The sequence below is a fragment of the Pogonomyrmex barbatus genome, unplaced genomic scaffold (assembly GCF_055798465.1).
Source record: "Pogonomyrmex barbatus isolate J1 unplaced genomic scaffold, ASM5579846v1 scaffold15, whole genome shotgun sequence".
Classification (NCBI taxonomy): domain Eukaryota; kingdom Metazoa; phylum Arthropoda; class Insecta; order Hymenoptera; family Formicidae; genus Pogonomyrmex; species Pogonomyrmex barbatus.
In genome coordinates, this window is record NW_028297111.1 from 5,354,787 (window position 1) to 5,381,427 (window position 26,641).

The window sequence follows — 26,641 nt, forward strand, 5'->3', positions numbered from 1 at the left end:
ACTTTACCAATCTCTCTTTCCATGTTTGTATTCTTTTCCTCCATAACTTTACTATAATCTCATTTTAAATCTAATCTGTATCTCTTTTCTATCCCCTATTTTCTCTTTCACTTCTTCTTCTTTCTTATACCTATTCTACTCTCCTCTCCGCTCTCTTTTCTCTCTGCGATCACTTATCTCTAAATCTCTTTTTAAGCACTCTCACTTTCGCCACACAACCGCTCGCATCCACTCCTAACCAAGTCCCCATTAGCTAAAATGATAAGCTGTAATGTGTAACTATGTGTAATTGTAAATGTTGATTGTGCTACAAATTCTACTTTTTTTACACCTTTTTGTGATAAAGTACGATCAGTATGAAATTCTAATTAAGAATCACTTTGATCTGAATTATGTACATTTTCAATTTCATAATGCTATATATAGTAGTTGATATTTCTAATAGATTTACTTTCCGCTTCAAAAGCAGCCGTCTGCTACGCAAACGACACACTAATAGTCACCGGAGAAAAGGATTGGGGGAAGGCTCTTGTGATGATCAATGAGACTGTCGCGGAGGCTGTGCGCAACATCGTGGATTTGAGTCTAAAAGTGGCGGCCAATAAAACAAAGCTATGTTTATTTATAACAGGTCTCAGAGCCACTCTCGGAAGTATGCCCGGATCCGCGTAAATGCAGCCATGTGAGGGTGGGACCCAACTTCAAATACCTGAATTTCACCTTGGATGGCCGTTGGAGGTTCGAGAGCTACTTTAGACACTTGGCCCTCAGGGAGACGGTTGCAAATGCCTTGTCCCGCCTCCTACCCAACGTCGGTGAATACCGGTGTGTGCGGGAATTCCAGAGGGAGGGGCAAGATCAAGGATCGTGGACAAAATACGCAGGGAGGAGCGGCTGTAGGTTGTCCAATATTGGAGAAACCGGCTGAATGGTCCCTCTGGCGTTCGGATGACGGATTGAGAAAAGATAATCCTAAATAAGAAGGAAGGGTTTGCGTCACGGCGAGACCCGACCACGAACCAGTCGTGAAAAACTCATAATTATTTTGCGAAAAAATACCACCTCAGCCAGGAATCGAACTTGGATCTCCTGCTTACCGGGCAGGCATCTTATTCCTTCGACTACCGAGGCATGTGATGATATTTATCGCAAATAACGTGTTTAGAATAATATGTCAACAATACAATGATACACATATATACGCATATTACAATATACATGTATACATATATACATGTATTCCATCCAGTCCTGTCTGGCGAACTGGGCAGAACTGGGCAGGGCTCACGGCGAGCTGACGTACCGCCTCTCCCAAATGCTCATCGGACACGACTGTTTCGATAGATATCTGGAAAGGATCGGGAAGGAGCGCACGGCCCAGTGCTAGCACTGTGTAGCCGATCAGAATTTCGCGCAGCATACTCTGGTGAAGGACGAGGAGCGCGGTGTCTTGGTCGCAGTGACTGGCACAGACCTCTCGCTGTCGGCCATCGTAAATCGGATAGTCAGCAGCGAGGAGGTATGGAAGGCAGTTTCCTCCTTCTGCGAAACAATAATATGGCAGAAGGAAAGGGCCGAGCGGCTGAGGCGGGGGCGATGTCCCCACTAAAAAAGAAAATATCGCGAAAGAGCAGAAGGGGAGGGAGGAGAGAGACGCTTGGGCAAGATATTTGAAAACTAATGTAAAATTAAATGATAATAGGGAAAATGAAAAGTGAAGAAAAAAATAAAGAGGCAATGAAAAATAATTTTAAATGAAATGGAAGAAACATTTTTATAGTACATGATTTAAGCTGGGAGGATAGGAAAAGGCAGGAGAGGATTAATAGATAAAAGAACAAAAAAAAGGGAGGGAGAGAGGGAGAAGGAAAGGGAAAGAATTATAAGTACAGAATTAAAATCAAGAGGAATTGGAAGTAGGAAAAAAATTATATAAGTTAAGAAGGGTATATGAAGAGAAAGGGAAGAGGGGAAAGACAAAATAGGGATGAGAAAAGGATAAGGAAATGTTTATTCTGGAATACAGCATAAATAAGAAATATGAATAAAGATTTTTGGAGGACTAATAATAGATATAAGAAAGAAATGGGGAAGGGAATTTGATACAGAAAGAAGAGGATGAAATTATATTATCTAATTTAAAAATAAGAAAAGAATGATTAAATGTTATATCGATGTATGGTATACAAGGAGGAAAAAATATTGTCGAAAGAATAGATAGGACATGTAGTGAAGAAATGGAAGGAAACGTAATGATAGGGGGGAAGATTTTAATGTAAGAATTGGAGAATTAGGTGGGTGTGAATGAATAGGACATGGTGAGAGATGTAGCAAGAATAATAGGCAATGGAGATATAAATCTTGTAAGTTGATTTATGAATAAAGGGTTTATGAATAAATTTTAAATAGAAGGATAACAGGAGATTGGGATTGGGAGTATACATATATAGGTGGAATACTTATACTAAACTAAAGAAATACAGCGATCGATTATGTAATTGTTAGCGAGGATATTAAAGATACGATTATAGAATTTAAGATAGAAGAGAGAGTGGAATCTGACCACTTGTCTTTGTATGTGAAGATAGAAGAAGAAGAAGAAAAGAATCAAGAAGTAGAACAAAAAGAAGAGGAAAATAAAGAAGAGATCGAAATAATTATATGGGATGAAGAAGTGATAAAGAGATATAAGAAAGCTACGAAGGAAATTGTAACAAGAATAGACGAGGTGGAACATTCGGTAGGAAAAAATGGGAGAAGATAAAAAGATTGTACTTGGAGCAATGATAAAAAAGAAAAAGAAGAAAGAAAAGAGCTCTGGGACACAAGAATTGATGGAATAAAAGCTGCACCAAGAAGAAAAGGGAGATCAAAAGAACATATAAGAAATGGAGAAGAAGAAAGATAGGAAGAAAATATTATATCGAGGTAAGAAAAAAGTTCAGGAAATTTTTGGACTTGAAGGCTAGAGAGAAGGAAGAGGAGGAAGAGGAAAAAAAGCTGAAAAAGATAAAAAAGGAAGCTAAGATATGGAGATTTATAAACAGGAAGAGAGGAAAAAAGGAGAAGATAGATAATAATATAGGAAAAGAGGAATAAAGAAATTACTTTATAAAATTATTGGATGGAGAGAAGGAGAAAGAAAAGTACGACGTAGAAGAAAGAAAAGAAGGAGATACAAATCTAGAAGAGGGGTTGCAGGAAGAGGAAGAACTGAGGGAGAAAGAAATTTGGAAGGCTGTAAAGAAAGTGAAAAAGAAAAAGCTGCAGGAATAGATGGAATATCAACTGAAACTTGGAAATATGCAATATGAGATGGATTACGGCAAAGGTGGAAGAATTAATGAAAATAATATGGAAAAAAGGGACGATTCCACAAGAGTAGAAAACGAGTATTATAGTGCCATTATAAAAGAGGAAAGAAAAAGACTGAAAATTATAGAGGAATATTGTTATTGTACACTGCATATAAGATATACGTAGAAATAATAAGAAATATGATTGAGGAAGAGATAGAGGCGAAGAAGATAGTGAGAGAGAGAGAGAGACACGTTTCAGAAAAGGAAGATCAGGTGTGAATAATATTTTCGTGATCATTTGATACAAAGAAGAGAAAAACAAGAAGAAAAATTATATATGATGTTCGCTGACTTAAAGGCTGCGTTCGATAACGTAGATAGAGAAATATTATGGAAAATTCTAAAGAGAAAAGAATTAAAGAAGAGATGATAAACAGAATAAGGATGATATATTAAGAAACAAGGATAATAGTGAGAATAAATCTAGGAAACACGGAAAGTTTCAAAACAAAGAAAGGAATAAGACAACCTTGTGTATCCGCTGTTATTTAATTTGTATATTGCAAATATTGCATATATTAGATAAAGAAATAAAGAGTAGGGCTATAGCTGGTATAAGAATAGGAAAGGACAGATTGTGGAACATGGCATATGCGGACAATATAATTTTGTCAGCAAATAACAAAAAAGTTGTGTTGATAGACATGTTAGGTTTAAAGGATTTTTAAGGCTCCTGACTACTTAGCGAAGAACTTCGCATGACGATAGCGACATACCGTTGCAGTGAAAAAGAATAGAAGCTCATTCATTCTTATTCATTTTATCTTTATCTTTGTTCATCTTTATACAAGTGACATGAAATTTTCGTTATTATTTCGTTATTATGTGCTTAATCGTGCAGATGTGACTTGTTTCGTACTTACCAAATTTGTAAAAATGGGCGACGGCTAAAATTATTTTTGGACATTATATGTGAAAGCATTTTTTCCACTTCTTTCAACAGCTGTCAAATCGTGTGTTTTCTATCTAAACAGGCTTCATTTCACATGCCTTTTACAGCTATTTATTGACTATCACAAAGGAAAAGAATAACAGTCCATTTTCACAAGTGTCTTAAAGCCAGATATCTTAATCAAATATTTCTTTATTTGCAAAAGCACTAGTGCAATAAATAAACTTTATTGTATCATTTCTTGCAATGACATCACGATTCCAATATGGCCGCGATGATCAGGAGCCTCAAGAGAAAGAAAATTGATAACGTATGCGGAAAAAACGAAAATACTAGTGGTAGGAAAAGAAAAGAAAGAATAGAGGAATGGAAATGGAGAAATAAGAAAATAAAAGAGGTACGAGTTTAAATCTAAGTTTCATCATAAATAAGAAAGGTAGCTATAAAAAATATTTAGAGAATTTAAAAAGGAAAGGTAGAATGTATGAGAAAGATATGGGGCTTAAGTAAGAGAATATGTCTTTAAAAAGAGATGGATTTTATTTAGATATTTGGTACAGAGTGTAATGGAGTAGAGGGTAGAAATATGAAAATGGGAAAAAAAAGAACTTAGAAAAAATAATGTTTGATTATGTAAGATAGATTTTTGGTTTGGAATTCTGCATTCCAAGATAATAATGAGAGAACTTTTTATGGACAAATTAAAAGTGGAATGAAGAATAAAGTATGAGATGAGGATCAAAAGAAAAATGACGGGTGATATAGTGACAGCATGTTGGAAGGGAAAGGAAGAAAAAGTATCGTAGGATAGATATAGTAGAGAAAAAAATAGAATATTATAATAGGAATGGATAGGGTGTAGAATCTAGTGAAGTAGAAGAAGAAAGAGAAGAAAAAGGAAAATTCGAATGGGATTTGATAGGTAGAGAGAGAGAGAGAGATATCCAAAGGCAATGGGAAGATAGTAAAATAATAAAGGCGAGGTATAATAAGAAATAGGGTTAGATAAGAGAAAAACAAAATATTTAAGAAAAGAAATAATTGGACACATAGGAAAAGGAAAAAAATTAGAGTAATGGTCAGATTAAGATGTGGAAATATGAAAATGATAAATAAGTATTGATTAGAGGAAAAACAATGAAAATGTATATTTTGCGAGGAAGGTTGAGATGTAGAGCACTATATTAAGGAATGCTTGATAATCAGAGAATGATTCAGAGAAATGGAGGGAGAAAGGAAAAAGATTATGAAAAAGCTATGAAATGAGAAAATAAATGAAAGGAAAGAAAACATTATTAAAATTAAACGTTAAAATTAAAACGTTATTAAAATTATGGAAAGAAATGGAATAGGAATGGAAGTTAAAAAGGAGAAAGAACATAGGAGAGGAAGGAGAATAAAGAATAGGAATGTGAAGTAGAAAGTAAGAGAATAGGAGAAAAAATTAGATAGCAGAAGGCAGTAGGTATGGATATATACAGGAAAGATTATGAATTAAGAAAGATGTAAATATGTAAATATGTGATATTATACTAAAGTTAGGATAAACAAAGAGATATAATGTATGTAAAATAAAGCTTGTAAGTATAGCTTGTAAGTATAAGTTGCAGTTTGTCGTTATAGTCAGTTTGTTTTTGTTATGTATTATATATAAAATAAGCGCAAAAATATGAAGAATGAATGAGATAGTAGATTATAAATATAAACCAAGCCCCTTCTTGGCAAAGTATATAAATCAGGTCCTTTTTCTGTGTAGCTAAAAGTAGAGTCCTTAAACCAGAGTCTGGCCACTCACCGTATTCGCTGACTGATTCAAGCTCAAGAATAGGATGGCGGAACCAATGAGAATTATTACACATTTCCGACTAATTCAAACAAGAGAGATACAATAAATCATAAAACAACTTTAATTGTAAATTTTTTTATTCTTATAGCATTAAAATTATTAAAAAATTATTTAATTACAGAATGCATTGTCATTTTTTTGTTATTGTGTACTGCATTTTTTTAATCGACCTTTTTGACATGCAACTCTCATACATAAATACATAAAACGCTTCTTTATTTCTAGATAGTTAGTGACAGTTTTTTATCGTTTCACAATTAATGGTTTGCATTTTTATCAAAAAGAAATGACTAAAGTTACATTTACTATTTCCTAAATATGGCAGATATTTATGAATAATTATTTCACTTTTTAAAATATATTAAAAACTTGTTTATTGACAAAAAATAAAGTATTTTTTTATTTTTTTAACATTTTTAATTTTTAAACATTTAACATTTAATATCTAACATTTAACATTTTAACATTTTTAATTTTTTAAAATTTTCTTTAACACTTTTTTTAACATTTTTTTACCATATAAATCATTTATTGAGGAATTCCAATCTTTTCTGTTTATTTTTTCAATCCATATAATAATTTTCTTGTAGGATCAGTCGGAAATGGGCGCAGAATATTCCTTTTGGTCATTATTTTTACATCCCAAAACGCCACAATTAATATAATTTTTTTTTATATAAAAATATTAATTTCTTTTCTTTTATTAATAAGATACTGTATTTCAAGAAGCAAGAGAAAGATTTGTAGCCACTCCAATTATTTAAATATATATTATAATAATTTTTTTTAATTATAAAGGAATACGATTGTTTACATTAGATATCGTTACTTGTTCGTGCCTGACGTATGCCTTGTGTGCAGTATTCGGATTTGTAAATCCGACCTGAGAATTAAAAAAGAATTTCCCTTTTTTAATTCTCAGGTCGGACTTGTTCCCCCTTCTCAGATTTCCTGCTACCGACATTCCTTCTCAACAAAGAATCAAATCCTGATCAACCTATAAATGGAGTTCCTTCCGCGACACAGTATTTTTTATTAACTTCATTAGAGTCACACTATGTCATTCATTCATCCATTCACACATCTCATTTCTAGTCAACGTTTTTCGATTTTAACTTAGAGTCAGTGAAACCTATCTACCTCAACCTAAACCAACTTTCTGAAAGAGAGACGAGACTTTTAACAATCTTCTTCACAACCCCTCCTTACAAAGGGAAGTATCGGAAGAGTTCCTCTCCAATTTTAATCAGCTTCGAGTATGTTAAAATATGAACAAAAATAAGACAGATATTTTTTTTATCTGCGTTCTCGAATGTTAAGGTGAAACCACCTTTTGAAAAAAATCGGTTTTTTTTTCCTGAGTAAAAATCGTCCAAACCGTTAAGGATATCAAAAAAAGTTTTAAACAAAAGTTTTACGGCTGCAAGTGTAACTTTATAACGACATATTACAATTTTTTTTAAATGTTATATTTTTGAGCCCCCTTTACCCTCTCCCGCTAATTTAAAAAAATTTTTTAATTTTTATAAAGACATGAATTCAAAAGCATTTTATGCTGAATACAACGGTATATAATAAAGTTATTTTCCGAAATCGCATTTTTGGGAAATGAGCGAGAAATACTTCTATATACGCGCTCTATATGTATTCATATTGCATTGGATGCACGCGACAACGTTAAAGGTGAATATGATGCAGTTTCTCAGTACTGTATCAGTGCAACAATAATTATTGAAATAAAAACTTTTTTATAATAATAATAATAATAATAATAATAATGAGAATAGTAATAATAATAATAATAATGATAGCAGGTTTTTTAAACGGAAGTCAAATATTTTTGATGAGATATTAAAAAATGTACGAAGCACTTTGGACATTCAGAAACAAGTTACAAATAAAAAAATGATTAAAAATATGATTTATATAATTTTATAAAATATTTTATAAAATTTATTTAATTTTGATTGTACGGCAGTTATTGCAATGCTTATAGTAACTATTGCAATGTTATGAATATATTTTATTGATCAACATTTATATTTTGTGTAGTAATATCTTATTATCGCAATGCTACGCAAGAAATATATTTGCTAAGGCATAATTTTATTTGCATATCTTATTTACATAAGCATTATTTGAATGAACATTAGTATAAAAGAATGCAAATCGCAGCAAATTCGCAGTTTTATAATTAATTTCATTCTCTAAAGTATTATCGATTGATACAAGTGAGAGATATGAGCTTAATAAATGAATATGTACTTAAAAAAAGTTATGAAAATTTTTATGCTGTTTATATTTTCATACATTTTTTTATTTTATAAATCCTTTAAGTTGAAATTATAGTTATTTATTTTAATTAATTTAAGAATTTTTTAATCAACAATTTATTAATTTTGATAATATTTTTTAAAGATTTTTAGACATAGTAATACATGATATGATCTGTATATTATACAAGATTATTCATTCTTCTTGTTCAACAAATTTTTTGTAAAATAATCAGTTATTACAAAGATACATTAAATTCATTAAATTAGCTTTTTAAATAAATAATTATTTAAATAATTCTATTATAATTACATTAAATAAAATTATGTTATTATATAAATAATTTAAATAATAACATAAAATGAAAGAGGAAGAATTATTGGATTTTCAAATTGCATTTGATATACTAGATGCAGAAAAAATAGAACTCACTGACGACAAAGAAAATTACACATACAATGTAAAAAAATGTTACGTCGATAATATCTCGATGAAATATATAAAGAAAAGCAGTTGAATTTTGAAGAAGTAGTAAGACAAATTCAAAAAGAATTGAAGGAATGAAACAAAAGTTTCGAAGATTTTTTTATTAAAAATTCATCTAATGCTTATGTAAACAATATATGCAAATAAAACTACATCTTCACAAATCTATTTCTTGCGTAGAGTTGCGATAATAAGATATTATGAAATATAAATGTTAATTAATAAAATTCATCATAATAATATTCATCATAACATTGTAATAGCTACCGTAAGCACTAGAATAACTGTCGTACGACCAAAATTAAATGAACGATATTTTATAAAAATAATCCTTTCTTTATTTGTAACTTGTTTTTCATTGTCCACAATACTGCATACATTCTTTGATATATCATCAAAAATATGTGAATATTGTTTAATAAAGTCACTATTATTATTAAGATTATGATTATATTTATGATTATTAATAAAAGAAAAGAGAAGCCAGTGAACAAGCGAAAATAAAATGACGTGACAAAGACAAATTCGAGTAAACAATATTTATTAAAAATAATAATTAGCAGAATTACTCTCATATAAATTTGATATTGTCCATTTCAACTTTGCGGAGCCTTCTTCAGTAATTTTTCTTAACAAAAGCGATAAAAAATGAAGGGGAATTGTAAATGCATAAAAACTTATGCGTCTGACTGTTAACTTTTAATTTCACTTTTATAATTATTATATTTTTCACATTTTTATAATCTTTTATCTATTTGCACTTTAATCTAAATGTGTGTTCTATAATTTCACCGAATCAGTTTTTATGCATTTACAATTCCCCTTCGTTTATTCGTTTTGTTTTTATCACGTCACTTCGTTTTCACTTGTTCACTGACCTCTCTTTCCTCTTATTAATTTATACGAGCTGTCTGATATAATTTTGCTCTCATAATTATTATTATTATAACAAAAAGTATTTGAAAAGTATAAAACAAGTATTAAAAAAGTATTAAAAAGCTCTTATTTCAATAATTATTGTTTCATCGATACTGTACTGACGAACTGCGTCATATTCATCTTTAATGTTGCTCCACGCAACCAACGCGATATGAGACGAATACGTATGGAGCGGGTATATAGAGGTATTTCTCGCTTATTTCGCAAAAATGTGATTTCGGAAAATGACTTTATTATATACCGTTATTCAGCATGAAATGCTCTTAAATGTCCTTATAAAAATTTAAAAATTAGGGGGAGAGGATGGGGGGCTCAAAAATGTAATATTTTTGAAAAATTCAAATACGTCGTTGTAAAGTGCATTTGCAGCCGTAAAACTTTTGTTTAAAACTTTTTTTGATATCTTTAACGATTTGGACGATATTTACTCAGGAAGAAAAAAACCGATTTTTTTCAAGAGGTGATTTCACCCCGTTAATGTTCAAGAACGCAGGTAGAAAAAATATGTATTATTCTTCTTATTTCTGTCCATATTTTAACATACTCAAAGCTCATTAAAGTCAGGGAGGAAATACTTTCGATACTTCTCTTGTTAGTTAACAAGCAGTAAGTCCTCAACTAAATTCATATTAATCGCAATTGTAAATCTTTTGGATTTTCCTTCCATTCCTTTTGCTCCATCTTTCTAAGATCTTCTTTCCTTTTCTATCTTACCTTCTGCTATGGACTTCTCGGGCTTCCGAATATCGTAGCAGGCTCTTGAAGGTGCATGATTGCCGAATAAATCGGCGAATCTTTTCTTTTTCTCTTTAACCGCTGTGGACCTCTCGAATTTTCAAATATTGTAGTAAGCCCTTGAAGCTTCATGGTTGCCGAATAAATCGGCAAAACCAATCGAATCATCACAACCAAACTCGACCATCCCAGTTCCTGAATTATCCCCTTCTAATTTACTTTCAATTTTTTCGTGATTTACCTACCGACTCGTTAAAACATTTAATTTATACAATAAAGACAAGTTATTCCCCCGATCTGAATCAGAATCTCCTATTGATTTCCGAGTTCCCACGGTCCTATGTTCCCTTTTTTTCTGATTTAGAAGAAAAATCCTCTTGTTCGCTCAACTTAATAAGCCCATCTCCAGAAGAAAACCAAGGTTACTCTCCTCCTCTCACATATTAATTTTCATTTACATTTATGTATTTATTGTTAAATCTTTCTATTAATCTCACGACAAAATATCGGTATCATTAAGTTAATTGAAGAATTATCATTGTATAACCGAATAGGATCATTATTCAAAAGATTCAATTCAAACATCCACACAACTTCGTTGAAATCCTATCCGCATGACCTCCGCATCAATGTAACACCGGCGATATCATATACGCACGCACGCACGCACGCACGCGCGCGCGCGCGCGCGCGCGCACACACACACACACACACACACACCTCAGCACAAGCTTCTTATCTTGTTTCTTTAAATCATGTATATCTTCATGTTCATTAAAGATTTAGATTTTAATTTTTCTTACTTCTTTTAAAACCCTCGTTTTCTTTCTCCTATTCCATTAATCGCACAAGGGCTTTCTCTAGTAAAAAAAATTATATATTTTTAAAACGATCTTTTTTCTAAAAACGATCGACAAACGCACGTCTACACAACGATGTCGTATCGTTTCCTCATCGTTGATTCTGTGCCAAGACATAACAGTGCACTTCAACTCGAGGGTTCACGTTACAACACTTGACCTTCGAGAGAGCAGCTGTGACATCCTTCCGAGTCCACTCACACTCCGTTTATTTCTAAATTTCTTAATTTCTTAATTTTCTTTGGACTGGACGTAACAGTATCAATCATAATATTTTGATATCATACATCTACGACGTTATATAACATATAAGTCATGATTGACATCATTTTATTCTACACTAGCTTCAGTAGCCAGATTCTGGTCTAGGGACCGATCGACATCATTTTATTCTACACTAGCTTCAGTAGCTAGACTCTGGTCTACTTCTAATTCATCGAAAAAGGACCTCATTTACATGCTTCTCATTGAATACAGTGGCCTCAAACATAATTCTTCCTTCGAATTTTTCGCTCGAGTCGAAATCTTCTCCCATCTGTCTTGTCATTGACTCGAAAGATGAATGGGAATTCGCTCAAAGATTCTCATCATAGTCTAAATTAATTCGCGTTACTGCGTATGTTTTTCTTTGTTTTGTTGACACGATCAAATAAAAAAAGATTAAGCATTCCGTCTCTCTATCGAAGATCATTCGTCCGAATCACATTTCCTGGGATCCATCCGAGATGATAAATGCGAAACTTTTTTGGTGTCGTACGTGCAATATTGCGTATTGTCCCGCGTATTCAACGACTAAAAACGATAGGTCGAGTATCGACTCATAATATGCTTCAACTCTAATGCATTTTTAGATAAGCATAGTTTAATTCGAGTCGGAGGTCGACTCCGCCATTCAGAATTCCCAGATGAAGCAAAGTATTCGATTATTCTCGACCAACATTATTTACTTTTGCTATTGATTCGATACGCATCTCAGAACGCTTTATGGAGGTGCAATTAATTCTGTGCATTCTTCGCGATGAATTTTGGATATTCTGTGTTTGTCAAACAGAGATCGGTCATCACAGATGTATAAAATGCGCACGCAAACGAACAATTCCAGTACACGAACTTATGGGAAATTTGCCCGACATGTGCTCGTGCGTTCTTGCATTGCAAAGTAGACTATGCTGGCTCTATTCTCGTTCGTGTTGCTGCCGGATGGAGATATGAAGCTCAAAAGACGTACATCGCACTTTTGTACCATATGTATGACTGTCCGCGCCATTCATTTAGAACTTGTTAGCAACTAATCCATCGATTCTTAGCTGGTTATAATAGATTCTGCGCTCGACGAGGCATTTCATCATGCCTATACTCTGATAATGTGAAAAATTTTCGAGGAGCTGATCAGAAGCTTCGAAGCATGTGGAAGGCCACTCAATCCTCGCGTACTTAACACGTTAGCCTTCGATTCATTTCAGCGAATGACGTCTCAATCTTCAACAATTGTTATTATAAAATTCGTATTTCAATATTCAATAAACTGTACTACTTTGCTCTCTCGCGTAGTCAGCGCAATATCAAATGAATCCGTTCAGCGTGAAGACTCGAGCAGATAGCGCACGAACAGATAGTGTGAATACGTAGGGATTTATAATTATTTCTCAAAAATGATATTCTGGAAAATAAGTTTATCATATATAGTTAAATTTGTATAAAATTAATCTGTAATTTGATCATTAATGCCCATTTCCTCCAACATAGTTCAATTCAGAGTTCAATTCCTGTAAACTACGTTCAATTTTGAACGCAGTTTAATCTTCGATCAACTTAATTTGTTTTCCTTCAACTTTATCTTGATTCTGATCAATTGAACGTATATCCAATGTTTGCTAACTCCAACTAAATTTGTATCAAGTAATATGATTGGTGCATAATGAGCATAACAGAAAAATTTGACGATAAAAGTATCAAGATGATCAAGCAAAAAAAAAAACTCCAAATAATCTCCAACTTCATGACGAAATATAAAAAAGGAATATAAAAAAAAGAACGTTGATTAATTTGTTAATGGATAATAAAAATAAAGTTAATAAATATAATGATGAATAATGTAAAAGAAAAACATGAACTTGAAATTAAAATTTTAAAAATGCAATTACAAAAAGAAAAGTTGCAATATTACAGTTGCAATATTATTATATTAGTTGAAATATTACAGAAAGAATTAAAAACAAGATAATAAATAAATAATGAGATAAAGAAATAAGAGTTAAAAACTTTTATTTTAGAAAAAGAACAGCGAAGATTAAAAATGTTATAAATATATACTAGTATATATATATATATATATAAAATACTTTCTTTATAGATAAAAAGTTCTTAAATTTTTATTATTTTCGTAAATTAAAGCAAAATTTAATTTCATTTACAATTTTATTTTTATTTATTTTCAAAAAATGTGTTTATTTTAATTTTCCTATTATCATAGGTATATTTTTGAATAACCAAAGATAAAACCAGGATTACTTACATTACTTACATTCATTATAAACTACTATTACTTGCATTTATTATAAATTACTGTTGTACTCATAGCCTTATATATAATTATATATATAAAAAGTAGTTTTAATTTTTACTCATTTTGCAATAAAAATAAGATCAAAAGAAAGTTTTATTTATTTGTCATAAATAAATAATAAATTAATTTGTCATAAATGTTACTTTATTTATTTACTGTACTAGCTTTTAATTATTCAACGATGAATATAGTTTGTTTAATAAAATAATATACTGAATATACCCTCAAATACTGATATATGCATATATGTTTTGCGTTATCTTCTGCTTAAACGCTTCAAACTTGTTAACCGGCCAAAAATGAGCGTTCAGAATAAACGTCGTTTAACTGACTTGAACTTGTACAAAAAACTTGGTGGAACGCAAAATGTCATTGATCGGAGTTTAAACTCGGTTCAAATTTTGAACCACGTTGGAGGAAACGGACATAAAAGATTTCAAAATTAAAAGATATGAAGTGATGGGAGAAATTTAAAAAATAGTTTAAAAAATTTGTATTTTCTTTATAAAGTACTCTTGAAACGATTCAACTTTTGTATAAAAGTTTTTTTATCTATCTGTTATACTTTTGATGACATTTCCTTTAAAAGAAAAAAACTCATTTCTTTTAAGGGGAATTTCATCCCTCTTAACATACGTACAGCTCAGCACTTATAAAAAAATTTTGTTACTATCCCATATAGCACACATGACTGTTTGTCTAATTGTCGTTTTTTTAGTCGATGTGAAGTCGACTTGTAAAGCGACGTTTAGCCAACTGTTTCTGTAATGATTTTTGTCGACTTTGTCTTACAATAAGTCGACTTAAAATCAACTATTTTCGAGGATATTAAAGTCGACTTTTTATGTTAGACTTTTAGTTGACTAATATTATCAAATTTATTTTTAATTATATAGATGCGTTATAAAATTATAAGAATTCTAATTTGATATTTATATTTGATGCCAAGTCAATATTGCCAGCGTTAAGTGGAACGCACCATTAAGCGCTAGTATAATTCTTTCTGAGTTTGTTCGATTTCTATCCGGTGTTCACATTAGATTATGTAGTGATGCTACGCGCGATATTAGTAAAATGTGACTGATGTGACCAGCGATATAATCCAAGGTAATTTTCTTTTTTTTGATATTATTTATTTATTAATGGAAACTATAAAATAAATTTAGAAAATGTTACTAAAAATACATTTAAAAAATATTTTTTCGGATATTTGTTAATTTCTCGAAAAATTAGTGCTTTTCAAAATTTGAAGTTACGTTGTAAAAATTGTAAAATTAATAAAATAATATTATCTTTTTTTGATACTTTTTGATTAACGTTGTCATAAATTAATAATACAATTTTGTTCTTTTCATATCTATGTAGAAAAATATTTGCTGAAAAATATATATTTAATTTTCAATCTACTTTTACAGAACAGATTCAAATTCAATTTTATTATCTTAATAATTATATTTGGTAATCTTAGTTTTATAAAAAGAGGATAAGAAGAGAGAGCATGTGCCACAACGCCTAGGCCCTATCACAAATCAGTCGTAAAAATCCATAATTATTTTTGCGAAAAATATCACCTCAGCCAGGAATCAAATCTGGATCTCCTGCTTATCGGGCAGGCATCTTATCTTTTCGACTACAGAGACATGTGATAATATTTATCGCAAATAACGTGTTTAGAATAACACGTCAACAATTTTTAATGATACACACACATATATGTATACATACTACAATATACATATATACATGTGTTCTCGAATCCCCACGATCGGTACTCCAGAGAGATGATGGTCTTATTTTCTCGATGGATGCAGGTTAGACTGCAGAGAGGACAATTACACCCCGATAATAAATTATCTCGCAGAGATATCTCAGATTTTATAAAACTAAGTTCGGAATCCAATACGAGATTCAAAGGAACAATTGCGATTTTCTAATTCCTGCGCTGTCTTCTCTGTTCAGAGGTAAATGCTTTCATAAATTAACACTACAATTTCACGTTTTTTCATATCTATATAAAAATGTTTGCTATTTAATTTTCAATTTGCTTTTACAGAACGGATTCAAAGGAGGCAATTACGATTTTCTGCTCTCTGGTGCCTGTGCTGTCTTCTCTGTCTATTTGAAAGTATCATAATATAAAAGTTTATATTTATAATGTTGATATTTGAAACGTTTCATTTTTATAATAAAAAGCTTTGTAAAAAGAATTGCATTTAATTTTTTATTATATAATACCATTATTAATATTACTATGAATATTGCTTAAAAGTTGCGTAAAACTTATTTATTAAATAATAGTTTACTTATTATCGACTAAAAGTCGATGTAATCATCATAATCTAATCAATGTGGATTCATAACATTATATGAAAGTCGACTTATTGTCGGCCATAAGTCAGCCTAAGTCGCCATAACCAAGTAAAAAATGTCGGCTCACAGTTGTCATAAAGTCGATTTTAAGTCGATTGATATGGCTGACTTATAAAGTCAACTATAATTGGGATATTTCGACTATTAGTCGGTTATAAATTAACATTTAATCTAACTTTAAAGTCGACTTTAGACTTCTTCTGCCGACTCATAGTCGACTAACAGTCGACTTTGTGCTTTTTGAGTAATTAATGATTTATTCTATATTTATTAAATATATAACAATTAAGAGCACTTTAAAGCTTTATATATAAAAAAATATTTTAGTATTGTTGAGATGCAACTATACAAATGAGATGCTTACAAACTATTTGCAGCAAATTATTCGCGGAGAATTACTCGTTACTTACTAAAAATCATTCGCAGCGGAAAATTAGCTGCATGAAATATTTGCGTTCTTATAATCAGAAAATCAACATCAACCTTTTCCAAGGTTACATGATCTCTTCTTCGATGGATTTTGAAATGCAATCTGCTCACCGAACAATTAGTTACTTATGAATCTAATCATTTACACTCAACTGGTTGGATCACCAATCGATCGATCTTGCCTTCATTGACTGGATCATCTTCTGATTTTCCTTCGAACACAAAAGAGGTATAAATCCGACTGGGTAATTCCGGATGGTACACTTTTTTTACGGAGAAGGGGAAATGCACCTTATGCATACCACAGAAGGAGCCATTTGTGGTAGAGTGGGACTCTCCCAGCTATCCGAGAATTCCTATTAAAACCTATTCCTTTTAAAAGTCCCCTCTCTGACCTTAGCAGTACGAACTCCGGGACTCCATAAGCACAACTTTAAAATCTATGCCAGTCTTGTCCAAAAAATAATTCCTTCCTATTCCGGTTATCTTTCTCCTTTGACTAAATAATTCAACCTTCCCTTTTTGTTACAGGAATCTATCTAGGGATGGAGGACTCCACTGGTCCCAAGGATCAAAAACCTCAAGAATGTCAAGGATCCCAAAGACCCCATCTAAGGACTCCAGCAAAATTAACGTTATGGAGAAGGACAGGTGAGTAATATTACCCACAGAGGTAGATATGGGTTGCAGACTGTGATGGGCCGATCGATCTATCAACCGTCGAGATGAATATATAACTTTGATTGCCCATTCATGCTCTAGAGTCCTTAGAGTCTGGCCTTAAAATCTGAGGCTAGTGTAAAATAAAATGACATCTATTACATAACTCGTATGTTAAATAACATCATAGACGTATAATATTGAAATATGATTGATACTGTAACATTTATAAGATATCTCGGGTAAATGCACTATTATATTGAGCCTTACTTTAATTGACAATATATAAGTGTAAGAAAAATCTCATCAAACTTTCATTAACTTTTTCATTCTTAATTGTTCATTTTGAAAGTCTATTGGGGGAAGTTAAGAATCACTTTCTTTTTACATTAATAATTATAAAATTAAATTAAAACGGTCTCACTGCTCCGCGCGGATAGTTAGTCAATCGGAAACTTATTTTTTATAAAAAAATTAAAAAAGTCAAGTGTATGCAAAGTGTATACCTTTCAATCAATTTTATTATCAAGTATTAACGCCAATTATATCTTTTAATAAATAAAAATTCAAGATACATATCTCTATACTCAAGAATTGTTCTATTTCAATTCAAGTATTATATTACAAAATTAATCTTGTGTCTAAATGTGTGTTTTCATGCGTAACGCGTTACCGATTAACGGCGCGCGTTGAAAGGAGAGCGATATCGTAAATCTGGACGACACGATTGGTCCCGGTACTCATTGAGTAGCATATGCGAAGAGAAATGATCGTGTCGTGTATTTCAACAGTTTCGGTAATCTTCGACCGCCCAAAAAACTAGTATGATATTTCGGAAACAGTATTACGACGATAGAGTACAATCGAACGTCCTACCAGACTTACGATCAGAGCGACAGCTGTGCCTGTGATTTCTCCAAATGGTCGATGCGCGTGAATTCATAAAGTCCGACAAAATGCCGCGACATCTCAGTATTTGTTGAATTCGCCACATTTTTTCCAACATGTCGCTGACGCTTACGCTGAGCGGGAAGAGCAGCGTTCTCGCGGCAAATTATTTTCCAGCCATAGATTTGAGTGACGATGACTACGAGCTTAGTCTAACAATTTTGGAAATTTATCACACGATAATGTAAACGTTTCAAACAATACATTTTATTTTGGCAAAGATGACACAGAAATTACGATTCCTGAGGGGTCGTACGAACTGCAGGCCATAAATGAATTTTTGAGACGAATTTTTGAAATTTTACGGAAACGACTGCGACGCGACGCGCCCGATGACGAGATTGGGGAATACCCGATAATACTCCGCGCAAATTACAACACGATCTGGAGTACCGGTCGTGGGGATTCGAAAGAATACATGTATATATGTATATTGTAATATATATATATATGTATCATTGTATTGTTGACGTGTAATTCTAAATACGTTATTTGCGATAAATATCATCACATGCCTCGGTAGTCGAAAGGATAAGATGCCTGCCCGGTAAGCAGGAGATCCAGGTTCGATTCCTGGCTGAGGTGATATTTTTTCGCAAAATAATTACGAGTTTTCACGACTGGTTCGTGGTCGGGCCCCGCCGTGACGCACACCCTCCCTTCTTATTTGGGTATGAAATGCGCCTTCAGAATAAACTTTAACAAACAATAACATTAGATCGCTGCTAGATTTCTCGAAGCATATACTGCAACCGCGAAGGTGGTATGAATAGGACGATCAATGTAATGAATGTAAATAATTATCCGTGTAGAATGCAATGTGACCGCAGGCGGGTATAGCAACGACAAAAGTGTGCACATGATACACGAATTTTCACCGAGCGTGCCACCAGAATATAAAATATCGGAAAGGCCGATGCAGATCATTTACTTGCTAGTCATCGTACGGAGCTAACGATACGCATTGTTGATCAGAATGGACGATTGCTCGATTTCAGAGGAGAAGAGATCACTGTCAAATTGCACGTACGACGGCGACAGCGATCAATGCGAGCGTGACATTTGAGATGCTCGTGTTGAACGAAGCAAAACATACGCAGAAAGATAACGCATCTTTTACAATGAAAACAATACAATCGACAATACTCATCCGGTTGCATCAAGAAGAGGAAGAAACTCAACGCGTCGAATGTTAAATTTTTACAAGCTTTAGGATTCGCGGTGCGCAACTTGTGACTGATATCCTAAACATCGAAGACGAGCCAATCTTTGACGATCGCATCGTCAAGATTGAGACTCATGCGTACAACGCGTTCGCCAATATAACATTCGGGTACAGCGATGAGATAAGAATACCCATACAGCAACAGGATCTGTACACGTTGCCATACAAAGCTTTCTATATATCGAGGGAAAACTAACTCCCAAATAAGAAGGGAGGGTGTGCGTTACGGCGGGGCCCGACCACGAGTCAGTCGTGAAAACTCGTAATTATTTTGCGAAAAAATATCACCTCAGCCAAGAATCGAACCTGGATTCTGCTTACCGGGCAGGCATCTTATCCCTTCGACTACCGAGGCATGTGATGATATTTATCGCAAATAACGTGTTTAGAATAACACGTCAACAATACAATGATACACATATATACGTATATTACAACAGAGTTGTCAACGGATCTGATGTGATGTTGGGAAATAATTTTGTTGCGTTTATGTTCGATGAAATTCGATACGAACTCGATGGCGTGGAGATTGATCGTAACAGAAACGTGAGCATAACTAACGCGCTCAAACACTACGTAACGACGTCATCCGATAGAAGCGTAATTCTGAGGAATGCCGGCTGGGTACTAACGCGGATGGATATTTTAATCTTTTGCGTACCTCTTTACGCACTGTTGGGATTCTGCGAGGATTACAGACGCGTGGTAATCAATGCTCGTCACGAGTTGATACGATCGCGTAACGACAACAATTGCCTGAGTGTCGGTCCACAATAGGTGATTTAAGCTTTAAGAAGTAAGAAATTGACCAATTATAATCAAATATGAAAAGAATAATCGACTATGATTGGTCAATTTCTTACGACTTAAAGATTAAATACTTATTGTGGACCGACACTGATGGGAAATTCGGCGTTGGGTCCTGTGTTCAACTTATTCAAGATACAATGCCGCATATGTTATTAAGCATTATTGAGATAAAAAAAACTATCGATGCTGCACACTTTGGAAAGCGGATGATATTTGAGCATGGTTTTTTGCTCGTGGGATCTGTACGAATTTTCACTGTTACAGTGTATAACTAAGCATTTGTGGGTCATCAAGATCCACGAATCAAGACTCGCTCTTCAGTTCGAGAAGCCGCGATACGTCATCTTCGCTCTACAAACAGGTCAAAAAAACGTCTTGGACACGAGTCGATTCGACGACTGCAACTTGACTAATGTGAAACTCTATCTGAACTCAGAATGTTACCCGTACGACGATATGAATCTGGATTTCGACAGATGGTCCGTGTTGTACGAAACGTACGCGCCTTTCTGCAAGGGTTATTATGGACATGTATCTCGAGTCGAGTCTCACCGTCTTTTCTACATAACGATCCATTCGTAATCATCGAGTGTTCTCGACAAAACGAATCGATCAAGAGTGCAACCATGGATGTAAGATTGGAATTTGAGACTAAGGAGAACGATGAATACCACCGCGTACTGTCTCATTATACATGATCGCAGTTCAGTACAATCCGTTGACCAATGTTGTACGCAAGATTATCTAAGAGCATCGCTGGCATATGAGAGAGAGAGAGATAATAAAATCTACGATACATCGAAATCAACCGCAGCCTCGAAGAATTGCTCGTCATGATCGTACCAACGTTCGTAGATCTGCAAGGTTTTCTCTTTGGAGGACAGTTTGTCGTAAAGGAGTTTGCTGCTCTCAGAGAACGGACCGTTCTCTCTCATTACATTTTCGCAAGCCCTATACCGTGGCATTTCTTCGCAAGTACTGACAAGTCTCGCACATGCTGGGTGATATGTCATCATCATAGATTGCGATGGGACGACGGAACGGTTCCATAGCAAAGCTAAGAGCTTGATTACAAAGACTGTGCACGGAACGAAAGATGACGACGATGATGCTGTTGTATATATCAAGGGACACAAAAAACGACAATGATTGTGGAATTTGCTTCTGGACAATGAGCGAAAGCACATGTACATCGAGACTCTGGATGCGAATTATGATGACGTAGATTCTTAGAACAATCTGGACGCTGATAATACTATGCGATGCGGATATCACTATACTAATTGCGCTTTACAAAATATATTCAAATTGTTTAATTGGTGATCGGATAACCATGAATAAAATAAATAAATAAATAAATAAATATAATATATGAATATTCAGCATATCAGGATAGCAACCGGTTCTTCACAAGCTAACGGTCAAGCCGAGTGAATTAACCCAATCATCCCAATATAGCTAAATTAAGCGACAGTGCTAATGGAAAGCAATGGTACTACTAGGCGAAATCGAATATTCTATCAACAATACCGTTAATAAATCTACCGGGCAAACTCCAAGTCAGTTAGTTTTTGGCATAAATCAGCAAGGTTCATGCGCCGATCATATTCAAGAGTTTGTAAGCAATCACATCAATCCATCTGTTCGGGATATTGATCATCTCTGTGGCAAAGCCATAGATCAGTTAGCAAAAGCTCAACAACACTATAATAGCAAGCACAAAGCACCCCGGAATTATCGGATTGATGACCTAGTTATGATCAAAAACTTTGAGAGTGCCCTGGGGATATTTAAAAAACTAATACCTCGATTTTGTGGTCCTTATAAGATAAAAAATGTATTGGAAATGATCGATATCTAATAACGGATTGTCCAGGATTTCAAAATTTCCAAAAGCAATACACGGGCGTATGGACCGTTAACATGCGTCCGTGATTGAGGAATGATTAGATTAGCGATATTAGGATGCGTTTAAATTTTAAATTCATTATTATGTATTCTCTATGTAAGTTCTCTATGTAGGTTTAAATTAATGTAATTCTTTCCATTAATGTATGTGATTAATTCTAAGCAAAATTAGCGTCTGTGTTATTATCTGTTATTATCGTAACTTTGTATTAAATATGTTTTTCTTTTCTGTTCCATTCCTTTTGTGGATAATACGTTTGATTTGGAGACCAAATCCTTGTCAGGCTGGCCAAGTTGTAGCCTAATACCGGCCGTTATCATAGTACTGATAATACTGATAGTTTGTCAATAGAAGGCGTTGGAGAAGGTGCGGTCGGGAAGTGTGAACGTGAAGAGTCGAAGGACGCATGAAGGCGTGAAAGACGAATAAAGAATAATTTTCAGAAAGTGAAAAGAAGTGTGATCGTGTCCCTCCCTGACGTTGGCTCCTCTTTTCTCGGCTCCTCGAGTAATGTTGAAAAGATCGTTCCTTGTCAATGCGCCGTTGTTTATTGATTATTGATTGATTGATTAAAGAAATTCGACAAAGATTCGTGCGGGACGGTTTTGAGAAGTGACGCGCGAGATTGTAATCACGAACAGTGTAATTAATTGTGCTTATTGAAGTTTGTTTTTTTACAAACGGCCTCCATTTATTTACGCGTGTCGCGTGACTGAGTGTTGTGTGAGTGACCGCCGTGGAAGCGCGACATTTTTGGGGGCTTGTCTGCGGACAATAGACGTCGCGTCGGGAAATATTGAAAGGCCAATAGAGAACGGTTAGGCACGAGGATCTTCCGTAAGGAGTCGCATGGCGAGGAAAAGAATTTGCACGCGCACGTCGAAGGAGGATGAGATGATAAGTTTGGAGGCTGTTCTTCGTTCTATACAGGAGGGATTCCGTCTTCTTCAAGAGAAGCGAGCAGTGCAGCGGCTGAAGCTGAATTTTTACAGCGCTCGGAGGAGCTACGTCAAATGCCAGGCTAGTCTAATTTTATTTTGCACGAAAGGAATTGAACTTAAGGAAATCCTAAAGTGACGGGAATTACCGACACATTACAGTGCACCAAAGAACTTTTTATTGATTTGACAGATTGCAAAATCCTTTCAGGCAATTAAAATATGCACAAAAAGAATATGCGAAACGATCGATTTAACGAGTAAAAAGAAAAAAATTAAAAAATTTACTTAATTTTAGTTCGTATAGTTGTCACATCATCTTTGTTTCCTTAATACAAAAATTCTACAGCTCATATATACAAAATGAGCGTCCCGCACTTCGGACTAAATGAATAAACAATACTTTTGGATTTATGATTGAAAGCTTAGAAAAAAAATTGAGACTTGAACAGTATATGATTTTACGCGTACTTGTACGCGTATATGTACTTGGTGCAGGTGTAAAATGATAAGTAGAGCAGTAATTGTAGTTGACAGATCTTGCAATAGATGGCGTTGCAGAGGAAAGATAAAGACAAACGATCTATGAGATCAATAAAACGTTCAATAAGCTTGCTTGCTAGAATAAAGTGAATTTTTTTATCGAAATCGACCATCCCGCACTTTTTTTGTGCTATGTTTCAATTGCACAAAAGGATTTTGTAATATGTAAAGCCAATTCAAAGATTCATGCCGGCTACCCTAATAGCACATGATATCATTCGAATATTCTACACTCGTACTGAAAGTACTGTGGTCATATGTACTGTTGCCTAATATACTAGAGAACATTCATATGACATCTTGATGATATATCATTTCTCGTATATTCTTAAGGTTATCTTCAGAATGTATCAAATATACCTCAGCAGTACATGATATCATATGAATATTCTGTATTTATATTGAATGTACTGTGATTATATCGAATATACTAAGATTATTCGATATATAGATTATAAAATCTATGTATCTCAAGTAGCAAAATGACGTCATTATGACGATGATTTAAGGTCATTTTTTTGTCAGTGTACTAAAAACGATGTATAATAAAATAAATGTAACATTTTTTTCACGAAATATTATCATAAATGTATTGTTGTGTATTATCATAAATATATTATTTAATTGTCATTTTTAAATCATTTTTAATGAATAAATAATAAAATAACATTATTAATTACTATCTTTTTTAATTAACCATAATATATAAATAAGAAAAATATTTCCTATATTTAATATAATTGACAAATTCATAAACAAAATATATTCAACAATCTATAAACAATCATAATAAAAATGACTCTTATTAAATATAATTTAAATTCATGAATCTATATATGTAATTAAATTATTCACAAAAATTACATATGCAATCGAGATTTAAAAATTAAGACTATTTATATGATAATATAGTAACATTCATTAACCGGATCTATTTTATGTCAAAATTCCGTGTTCACATATCATCATTTCAGATTGCAGATTTCATCTTGTTACAGAAGTTAAGCAGCATTGAGCAGGATTCCAAGTAGAATGGGTGGCCGTTTTAAAAACATGCAATGGTACAAGATACAATTATGTTTTTTTTTCCTTTCCACTACGTTGATAATATTCCAACGATCGACGTACCACTTCTTAGCGCCGCGAGAAGTTTATCTTGCCGGAGTAATCGCGCGTCGGGCAGAAATATAGGTCAGTCATGGTGTCGGTCATGCAGATGACAAAGAAATTGCATCATGATTTAAAAGTGAAACTTTTTTTATTCTACTATTTATATTTTTTTTTTTACATGACACTTTACATTTTTTAAATAATTGATTATCCAATAATTAATTGGTAATGGTGTGATCATCTCTTTGTTTTTTTTTCCTTTTTGCACATGGCGCGATCCTCTTCCTTTCTGCGCATAGTTCTGATAAACAGCATAATAAAATAATCATCGATATCGGATTTGTAAGTATAATTATATGAATCTATGCCTTTTTCTTGACTATTATATCACGCTAGTGCAGGTTCTTCAGAAAATGTTATTATAGAATGCTGTCGTTTAGCAAGGTCGTTAGAGTTTTTATCCACTACCTTTCGAAAGAGAACATCTAATAACATATTATACGCGATTTCTCTGAAATGTTGATATACGCACGTTTCCAGAAACATTTTGGGAGAAATCGAGAAGTCGGGGAATCGGGGGTCGCATCTTTTCACAAAATGCTGGGGAGTCTGGGTGTAATGTCTCTTCAAAAAAAACACAAGTCGTCATCAGGATATATTAATCTAACTTTTTTATAACGACTGCACATCACAGTTTTCTTCTCCAATGTTAAAGTTTCTTTTTCTCTTTAGCATGCTATATAAAAAAGATTCAAACTATGAGTCATCATGTATATGCATTATTTTTATAACTTATATACTCTTATATACTCATGACTGACTTTGTCTTTCAATAAGATAATACTTCCGCAAATGAGTAATTAGCAGACAAAAGTAGAATCACCGTTATAAGTGACACCTGTCAATCAATACATGTGACACTTCACATTTTTTGTATGCAATCGCACCGGCTTTCTCTCACACTCGATTCATTAGACTTCCGCCTACTGTGATCTCGCGCGCCCAATTTATTATATATATTAGGTGTACAAAAAAGTTCTGAGCTTTTTTTTTGTAAAATTCAATCATTATTCAAAAACAAACAAAAAAATATTAATCAGCGAAATATTCCCCGTTTGTATCAACGACCTTTTGCCATCTTTCGGGTAGCTTGCGAATTCCTTGACGATAGAAACTCACCGGCTTCAAAGCGATAAAGTCATCAATGCATTTTCATATGTCTTCAAATCTCACGAAATGTGTATCAGCCAAATGATGCTGCAGCGACCGGAATAGGTAGTAATCGGAAGGCGCCATGTCTGGGTTATACGCCGCGTGCGGGAGAAGTTCTCAGCCTAACGCAAAGATATGGTCCTGAGTCGCTTTCGCAACATGTGATCGAGCATTGTCATGAAGCAAGATCACTTTACGACGTCCTTGGCCAGTAAATGGCCTCTTTTCTTCTAATACATCGCTCAAATTGATCAATTGTTGTTGGTAGCGGTCTGCCGTGATTGTTTCACCCGATTGTAACAACTGTAATACAACACACCTTTCCAATCCCACCAGATACAGAGCAAAACCTTCTTGGCGTGGATACTGAACTTTGGCGTCGATGTTGAAGGTTGACCAGGATCAACCATGATTTTCTACGTTTAGGGTTATCATAAAGAATCCACTTTTCATCGCCTGTAATGATTTTATGCAGAAAATCTTTTTTCTGGAACTTTGAAAGCAAAGTGAGTGAAGTGTCACGCCGACGA

The 26,641-nt window shown here is 33.5% G+C and overlaps 1 long non-coding RNA gene across 4 annotated transcripts in view; it reads left to right on the forward strand.

The window, feature by feature from the left end:
• The window catches only part of LOC148937301 (uncharacterized), a 181,268-nt gene that overhangs the window by 124,774 nt on the left and 29,853 nt on the right, over positions 1–26,641 (forward strand). For all 4 annotated transcript variants that reach the window (XR_016138494.1, XR_016138495.1, XR_016138497.1 and 1 more), the window contains exon 2: positions 17,288–17,407. This is a non-coding gene — a long non-coding RNA (uncharacterized LOC148937301). The remainder of the gene's footprint in view (positions 1–17,287; positions 17,408–26,641) is intronic.